The following is a 10,167-nucleotide window of genomic DNA, read 5'->3' as shown; positions in this document are numbered from 1 at the left end:
AGTCATTTTGATTTGCATCCCTGATGACTAAGGATATTGAATATTTCTTTAAATGCTTCTAGTTTATTAAAGATTCCTCTGTTAAGAATTCTTTATTTAGCTCTGTGTCCTAATTTTTAATTGGGTTGTTTGGTTTGTTGCTGTTTAGTTTCTTGCATTTATTTTGGATATTAACCCTTTGTTGAATAAAGGGTTGGTGAATATCTTTTCCCATTCTGTAGGCTGCCATTTTGTCCTTTTGACCATGTCGTTGCCCTACAGAAGCTTTTCAGTTTCACGAGGTCCCATTTATTAATTGTTGATCTTAGTGCCTGAGCTATTGGTGTTATGTTCAGGAAGTTGTCTTCTGTGTCAATTGTTCAAGGCTATGTATGCCCCATTTTTTCATTCTATAAGATTTAAAGTATTTGGCATCATGTTGAGGTCTTTTGGGTTATGTTGGGGATTTTGAGTTTGTGCAGGGTGATAGATATGGATCTATTTGCTTTCTTCTACATGCAGACATCCAGTTAGTCCAGCACTATTTGTTGAAGATGCTTTCGTTGTTCCATTGTATAATTTTGGCTTCTTTGTTAAAAATCAAGTGTTTATAGATATGTGGGTTTACTTCTGAGTCCTTTATTCAATATCACCAATCACCCAGTCTGCTTCTATGTCAATATCACCCAGTTTTATTACTATTGCTCTGTAGTACAGCTTGAAATAAAAAAATGGCAATACCTTCAGAAGTTCTTTTATTGTACAAGCTTTTTTTTTTTAGCTATCCTGAGGTTTTGTCTTTTCTTTTTTTTTAATTTATTACAATTTATTCACTTTGTATTCCAGCTGTAGCCCCCTCCCTTGTCCCCTCCCATTCCTGTCCTCCCTCCCTCTTCTCTTCCTATGCTCCTTTCCCAGTCCACTGATAGGGGAGGTAGTAAACTTTTTTAAAAAACAAATATAGACTGTTTCAGTCATAGATCCAGTGGACACTATGCTATGGTTTTCTTTGTAGAACTTTGCATTTCTTTTGATGATCTCTCTCCAAAACACTGTACTTAGCTTGGTGAATACTTATTAATATTCTATCATTTAGATTAGCTCATGTCCTTAGAGAATGAGATCCTTAACTCTTTTTTTATTAATTACACTTTATTCACTTTGTATCTCCCCATAAACTGCTCCCTCCTCCCCTCCTAATCACACCTTCCCTTCCCCTTCTTTACGCATGCCCCTCCCCAAGTCCATTGATAGGGGAGGTCCCCCTCTCCTTCCTTCTGATCTCAGTCTATCAGATCTCATCAAGAGTGGCTGCATTGTCATCTTCTGTGGCCTGGTAAGGCTGCTCCCCCCTCAGGGGGAGGTGATCAAAGAGCAGGCCAATCAGTTTATGTCAGAGACAGTCCCTCTTCCCATTACTATGGAACCCACTTGGACACTGAACTGCCATGGGCTACATCTGTGCAGGGGTTCATATGAAGTTGAGAATTGTTCTTTCAAAGTCTGTAAAGAATTGTGTTGGAATTTTTATGGGGATTGCATTGAATCTGTTGCTTGCTTTCAGTTACTGATTTTTTAAATTAATTTTGTATCTGGCCACTTTGCTGAAGGCTTTTGTCAGCTGTAGAAGTTCTCTGGTAGAATTTTTGGAGTCACTTATGAATATTATCATATAATTTATGAATAACGATACTTTGATTTCTTCTTTCATAATTTGTATGCCCTTGATCCCTTTTAGTTGTCTTATTGCTCTAGCTAGAATTTCAAGTACTGTTTTGAATAAATATGGAGAGAGTGAGCAGCCTTATCTTGTCCCTGATTTTATTGGAATTGCTTTAAATTTCTCCCATTTAACTTGATGTTGGCTATTGGATTGCTGTATATTGATTTTATTGTGTTTACGTATGCACCTTTTATCCCTGATCTCTCCAAGACTTTAAACTGAAGGGGTGTTGGGTTGTGTCAAAAGCTTTTCCAGTAGCTTGTAAGATAATCATGTGATTTTTTTTCTTTCAGTTTCTTTATATGGTAGATTAGATTGATGGATTTTTGCATGCTGAACCTTCCTTTTATCCCTGAATAAAGGCTACTTGATCATGGTAGATGATTTTTTTTTGATGTGTACTTGAATTTGGTTTGTGAGTATTTTATTGAGTATTGTTGCATCAATGTTCATAGAAGGAATTGATCTAAAATTCTTTCTTTGTTGAGTCTTTGTGGGGTTTAGGTTTTTAGGGTGACTGTGGCCACATAGAACAAGTTTGGCAATGTTCCTTCTGTTTCTATTTTTGGTCTGGTAGAAATCTGCACTAAAACCATCTGTCCCAGGGCTTTACTTTTTGTTTGTTTGTTTTTTTGTTGGGGAACTTTTAATGACTGCTTCTATTTCCTTAGGGGTTATAGGTTTATTTAAATTGTTTACCTGATCTTTTTAATTTATTTATTTTTTATTAATTACAGTTTATTCACTTTTATCCCAACTGTAGCCCCTTCCTTCATGCCCTCCCCAACCCCACCCTCCCTTCTTCTTCTCCACCCATGTACTTCCCCAAGTCCACTGATAGGGGAGGTCCTCCTCCCCTTCCATATGATCCTAACCTATCAGGTCTCATCAGGACTGTCTGCTTTGTCTTCCTCTGTAACCTGGTAACATTGCACCCCCCTCAGGGGGAGATGATCAAAGAACAGGCCACTGAGTTCATGTCAGAGACATTCCCCTCACTTGCCTTGATGGGTGGGGAAGTTTCATCAGAGATGTTATAGACTGAAAAATGTCTACGTTGTTTGATAACATGTTTACTGTTATGTGGATACAGTGTTAGTAAGAAATGCAGGATTGCCTACTGTACTACACTTTTTCTTTTTTATGCACTTTTTTTTCAGTGCTTAACTAGACCCCTGCCTGGGCTTTGCTATGCAAGCACTCTACAACTGAGTTATACCCCAAGTACTGAGCTTGTATTTTCAAAGAGAGTTGAAGAGAAAAGATGGGAATGTTTTCCTATAAAACTTCTAAATCTTAGTGATAGAGGTTGATCAAGTGCTAATTAGTAGCACTCGAGATTTGGTTACTGCCCAGATACACCCATTCTTGTTTATGTAAAACTGCCTAAAACATTATACCTGAATATATACCACCTACCTAAAATATATACCATTATATATTTGGTTCATTAAATAGACTATACTTGGGCAGGGCAGAATGGGGTAGGTGTGGCTAAAGTTCTGGAGCTTTTGAAGACAGAAGATTCAGGAGAAGCATGGGTCAGATGGGAAGAGAGGAGGGAGGATGCTACAATGGGTGAGTGTGGAGAAAAAGCCACATGATGACGAGAAAGACTCCAATAATGGCCTGGAAAGGCCCAAATGAAGAATATAAGAAAGTACCATGGGATTATGTATGGAAGGTAGACCAGATGAGGAGAATTAAGGTAGATGGCATTGGATGGGAGCTGGGAGATGGATGGTGAGGTTACTGAGACAGAGTAAGGAAAATATCTGTCATGCCCAAGGTAAATAGGCAATTGTTAATCTAACAGGTTTCTGTGTCTTATTATTTGTGACAGTGGGTTAGAGAATACCACCGTGATAATCATAGGGCCAAAAAGAAATAATATATAGTGCAGCACTCTCATTTCATTTAATTTGCTACTACATCTTAGTGTGAGCCTCTTTGGAGCAGGACTGTCACAAATTAGGTTTCTTTGATTAAGACTACTATTTTTTTTTTGCTTCCCACCCCCACCCCCATGTGGTATGTTCTATTACCTATTGTCTGACTCTGAAAAAACCTCTGCCTGGGCTGAAGTTCTCCCTCCCAAGTCTGGATTTCTTATAGACTTGAAATTTCTCCCAGGTACAGAGCAAAATGTTTCTGATACTGTGACTAGTAACACCGTGAAAGTCTAACAAGAGGGAAATTGTGAACTGTACTCCTAACATCACCCAAAAATACGCACTGCCTTGTTCTGAGTCTCCACTATTGGGAACACAGGAGAGAGGCTTAGGAACACGCAGGGACCAACATGGTAGCATCATTTACAATCCAGGATTTCACTATTGTTTTATTTCAGACTCCATAGTGAAGCTTCCTTTATAAGCTTTACCTCTGGTCCAGGTTCCATTAACCTTTCCCCTTCCTTCTGGGACTGAAGCCTATGACTGAACTGCATCTTCCCATTTCTCCATGATCTGATTTGATTTCAAATACAGATAGCAAAGATCTATCACCATGCAGGGCTTTAAGACAAGTTGACATCTTTGTCCCCTGGACATATTCTGACAAGAGAAAAGTGGGCAAGGGGGCAGAAACCAATAGAGTAGACAGCAAAGATGTTAAACATCAGCGCCAAGGTCATCCCAGAGTGGATCAGGAATGATCTTTCTTCCTGCCTTCATCTGAGAAGAAACCCCTACAGAGAGACTGCATCATTCCTTTCCTGGTGATGCAAGGATAAACTGAGCTTGCCAGGAGGAAAAAGCCACAGCTATGTCAAAGACAAAAAAGCTGACTGACTGGTTAAAACTTCTTGATTGTGCCAAGTTGGGATTCTTGAGCCAGAGCCAAATTATCTTGGACTATCTTTAGTTCCTTAATAACCATTTATTGCCCACCTGTGTCTGACTTAATACCCTTCCAAAGATCAGGCAAAGTAAATTATAATGTATTAGCAAACCACCAGATTCTTCCAATGAAAAAGCTAAGAAAGTCATCAGATAGCACCAGAGACCTAGGGAGGAGGTTTCTTTGCTGTTGTTGCTGTTATAACCAGTCTGATGTTATACTGGGGAAATGCCTTGATTTATGAACTTATATCCTTCTGTCTCTATACACTTCACGAAGCTGCTTCCACAGTGAAGCATGTTATTCTGAGAACTGAATTCCTGTTCCCAGGCCACATCCGCTCATATATTACTCAAGAATCAGGTGTTTATTATGTCCCTTGGAGTGATCTCTGTGTTTTGCATTTACACATGGAAGCTGAGGCAAATGTATTTTCAGAGCCCATGCCTCATCATTGTATCTAACTTGGAGCTGTCCTCTCTTGACTCCTATGCACTGTCGTGTTCCTCTGGCCTCCAATTAAACTACCGCTCTGTGTGTCTCTCTCTCTTCCTACTGACTCTTGAAACTCTTGTTTTCCTGTCTCTCCACTCCTCTTACATTAACCAACTGTGTTTGATTCTGACTATTGCCCACTCTATAGCCACTGGATCTTTCTTTCTGCTAGGAGAAATCCACACTTCTTTATGGACCACTTCAATACATAGTGTTGTCAACTCCACAGCTCAAATAGAATTTCATATGTGCCTACAGATTTTTCTTTGAGGTCACATAGCCTGGCTTACTTAGACTAATGCAAAAGCGGATGTGTTGGATGAGATCTGAAATAATGCTGTTGCTGCTTTCTTGTGTTTTGTTTACTATGTGATCAGCAAGTGTTCTGTGCTGTAAGCAGCCCTGTTTAATAGAACATGAATTCATATAAGCATAGTATGCAGGAGCACCATGGAGGTCCAGAAAACCAAGCACTGCTCTGTACCTCTAGGAATGTGCTATCCTATAAGGGGTTCTGCTGTCACAATTTTGTGGGTTCTGTGTGTCATTGATTCAGGTTAATAGTTTTGCTGACTCCCCACTGGGATCAATTACAAACCCTGTGGCCTTTTAGGGTTTTTTGTTTGTCTATTTGCTACTCAGTCCTCAAGAGAGAATCTTACTCTTTCTAGGTGCATAGCACACAAAGGACAGACTCAGCACTGCTATGAAGAAAGTTGGCTCCCTTCCTGGTGAATGCACAGGAAAGGGGTTGGGAGTGAGATCTATGTGTATTTTAAACTCTATTTAGACCCCAACTATACTTCTCTATATTCAATGAGTTGTATAAGTGTTGTCTTCAGCTATTGGGACTTGCCATTAATTAGTTTGTGGAGAAAAACTTATAATCTTGGCAATGGCCTGGGTTATTTGAGAGTTTCCATCAGATTCCTTTGGACAAACAAGCTGCCTTTCTATACTACTGAAGGGCAAAGAGGACTGACTCTTGTCAATGAAACATAGCAAGGAAAAGTCATAAAAATCATGGAGGTGCCTTGTCAACTTAACAGGGTTTAGAGTCACTTAGCAAACATACCTTTGAATGTGACTATGAGGGTACTTCCAGGAAGACTTAACTTAAAAGATGGAGGACTCACCCTGAATATGGAGAGCAAGACCAATTGGTTGGAGTCCTAGACTGCATAAACAGGAGAAAGTGAGTAGAATACCAACACCCATCTTTCTCTGCTTCCTGACTGCAGATGCATTGGACCAGCCACATTACACTCCCTCCACCATGGTGGACTCTACTTCCTCAAACCGTGAGCCCAGATAAACCCTTCCTTTCTTGAAATTTAAAAAAAAAATCATGGAAATAAGAGAATAAAAAGACACATTTCAATAGAAAGGAAATTGAATCAAGAAAAGAAAACATCATTACTTTATCATTTGTCATTATGTTAGTTTTTATAGTAAAACTTTCGTTTGAATGGGAGAGCAACCTTTTGACCCATTGACCATTGGCTGATATGAGTGAGCTCTCCTCCACCCACATCGCATGGTTTTTTTTTTTTTAGCATACCTGCTATTGACAGCAAAGATTCAAGACCAAAAGAATGTATTCAAGCATCCAATCATTGAAGTTAAGAGCTTATCAATAGCATGAAATATCCCTTTCTATATAATGCATTATGCATTCAAACTCAACAATCACTTCAATACACAATTGAATACACAATGCACAATCACATCATAGCAACAAAGATTCCAAGTTCATAAAAGTTATAAGGAACAAATATACTTCTGTAACATTTAACAAGAATCCTTCAGTACATTTGCAGTTTCCCTGGAGATCTGTGTTCAATATTATTTCAGTTTCCTTCCCAGACTCTGAAAATTCTAATGGATTCCTGACAAGATTAAGCTTTAACTTCTACATCCTCTCTCTGCTCATCCCATCCCTGACTAACGTGTGACCTTTTGTGACTGAAGTATTGACCGCCATTAGCGGTCTCATTGCTTCTGATTTCCAACATTTACTAACTGTGCTATGGTATTTATCAATCTCTTGTTAGGCTGGGCAGGAATCATTCATAGCATGGGTTTAATCTTCACAAACTAATTTTTCTTAATTATAAGCAGCTCAGCCCTTACAGTCCAGGCTAATACACTACTAATGGATTTTTCATGGAGCCCACAGCAAAAAGAAATACAAGAATAGTTTGTATTTAGTAAAGTTAAATAGTAAGTAGTGAGCCCTCAGAACTTGAAGTCACTTTTTGATAGCTCTGACAATGTTTGAGACTCTTTTACTGGGAGGCTGGGAAACATTGCCCTGGGTAACTTGTTCCTATGGAAGTAAGGTGATCTGAGACATAAAAATGATCTAACACTGCAGACTTAACATTCTCCTTCCTGCACCTTTTACCTCACTTCCTGAAGGAACCTGCAGCTTATTTCTCTTTTTTTATTTTACTGTATTTTATGTTTGAGATTGAGATTATAACACAACTACAAATTTCTTCCTTCCCTTTCCTCCCTCCCAAACGTCTCATACACTCCTCCCTGCTTCACTTCAAATTCATAGCCTCTTTTTCCACTAATTGCTATTATTGCTATTGCATGCATATCTATGTATATGTATTCCCAAATATAACCTGTTCAGTTTGAATAATGTTACTTGTGTGTTGTGGAGGGGCTAACTGTTTGATACTGGACAACCAATTGGGTACTCTACTCTGAGGAAAACCATCTTTTCCTCTCCTAGCTTTCTGCAGTTGCTTACAATTCTTTGTCCAGGGCTGAGGCTTTGTGGGTTTTTCCAGTCCAGTTTAGCATGTCCATTGGTGTCAGCCTTATTCAGCTCACGTTTAGGCAGTCATGTTGGTGAGATGCAACTTCTGATGCTACTAGGAGACACTCTCACATGGCAAACTTCCTATCCTCTAGCTTTTACAATCTTTCCATTCCCCCTTTTGCAATATGCCTTGAGCATTAGGTGTGGCGGTGATTTGTAAATGTATCAGTTGGGACTGGCCTCCATAATCCTGTATATTGATTGGCTGTGCTTTTCTGTAATCATCTCTATCCATTACAAAGAGAAGTTTCCTTTGTGGGAAGTAAAGACTATATTTATCTGTGGGTCTAAGGACACATTTTTATAGATTGTTGTTAGAGATTATGCTGATTTAGTGAAGTAGTGGTTGTAGCTTCTCCTTCAATAACCATGACTTCAATGGAACTCATTAGTCAGGTGGGTTGCCAGTACCAGGCATGGTTTCCCTTTAGCAGATCTTATATCCAATTAGAGAGATGTTGGTTGCCACCAAGGTATGAATGTCACTGCTGCTTCTCTCAGGCTTACCCTGACATGCTGGGCACTGGTGTGGTACATAAGCCTCAGAGTTGGAACTATTGATTCCCCTCTCCTTTGGAAGCTTGCATAATGCTTTCTAGTACCATAAAATCTAGTTCTGGAGGATAAAGCATTCAGGTTAGGTCCATTTCAGGGGTCTCTGAACCCTCTTTCTGAATTGCATGGTATCTTCATAAAGAGGGACTTATCTTCCACCTCTAGGAGTTAACAAATGGCAATAGCAGTAAACTATATGTTTTTGAAGTCACTTGGACAGCCTTGGATAACAACTCAGAAGAGGCTTTTCTCATGTCTAGTATTGGAGTTTTCTTGAGTGGTCATTGGCTCTTGGGAGAAGGCACCATCAGCCCAGAGGAGAGGAATTCATTAAGACTATATACTTATATCTATACATGGGATCACATGTATTATAATTTTTAGGCAAATAGTTAATAGTATGATTCCTTGTGGCTTTTCAGACACCTTTATTGTTGTTTTTCATCTCCCTCCTTCTTCTGTGTTTATCTCCCTTCCCCTCCATAAAAAAGCACCCCCTTGAAGCTTATGTCTTTAATTGCTTCTCAAACAGCTTCAGAAAATTCCAGGGGAAAAATTTTACCGTTAGAAGATATGGGCTCTTACTCATTATATGGGCTTAGGCAAATGACTAATCTCTTAATTATAGCTGAAGTCCAATTAAATTTCAGTACAAGAGAGACTATTGCATTTTATCTGCCTTTAAGAACAAAGTTTTAATTCTTCCTAAGCTCTCCTAGATGATCATGTTTCCAGTAGGTGTTACTCCACAGCTGTCACAACTCCATTACCCCCATCACCATCAGACGGTAAAGATGGAAATCTGCTTTTCACAGTAGCTGAAGGTGTTCATATGCATCGGGTTGGAAAACATGGTTTTCAGGTAAACAGCCCAACTCCTCCAGCTTTGAAAGACTAACATATTTTGTGATGAAATACAGTCTCAAAGTAGGAGAAGCTTTAGGTGACAGAGGAAAAAAGAGAATCAATGTTGTTGTGTGATACTATTTCTGAAGATGTGAGCAAATAAATGTCTACTCACTCCATATATGGAACCAATGACAGACCAAAGTAAAGATACCAACAAAGTCCAACTGAGGGAAGCAATGAGTGTCACTGGGGTTGCTTATAAGAGTATGGGTGAGGAGTGTCCTTCAGGAGCAGAGATCACTCAAAGACCCACCAAAAGCCAACTCTAGCATGGGTGACAACCCACAAAACTTGAAACCTGCATTGTACCACACAATTAGCAGGCAGATCAACAGGAGAGGATCTTTTCCTGGTAATCAAGATGATCCTAGCTTCTTCTGAACAGCTGACCTCATCTGAACCTGTTCCAGACAATTCAGGTGGTCTGCTTCTGAGAAGCTTGGCTGCTCTGCTCTCCCAGGCAGCTCAAGTAGTGTCCCAGCCTCTTTTAGGCAGATTAGTTGGCCTGAGCCTCATTAGACAGCTTAGCCCAGACAGTGCCTCTGGGCACTCTACTTCTTATATAAGCTTGAGGAAGGAGGGGCTTATTGAATCTGGTTTGTTTCAGAGACTTCCTGAAACTTTGTGTTGTTTCCTTACTAAGTTTTCAGGAGCTCCCCTGCAGGATGGAATGTCCCATTTCCCCTTAGAACATGCTTGAGTCTTCCTGAACTTCTGTTCAGGATGGAGTATATTTATCTTAGAGGAAATTGTTTCATGACAAATGTATAAGTAGTTATTGACTCTGTCATTGGGGCTATCTCCTGGCCTTGTGCTGTCCCTCAGTTTA

Source organism: Psammomys obesus, unplaced genomic scaffold, assembly GCF_907164565.1.
Source record: "Psammomys obesus unplaced genomic scaffold, mPsaObe1.curated_primary_1811, whole genome shotgun sequence".
NCBI classification, from domain to species: Eukaryota; Metazoa; Chordata; class Mammalia; order Rodentia; family Muridae; genus Psammomys; species Psammomys obesus.
The sequence above is the reverse complement of the archived record's forward strand: the minus strand, read 5'-3'. Positions refer to the sequence as shown.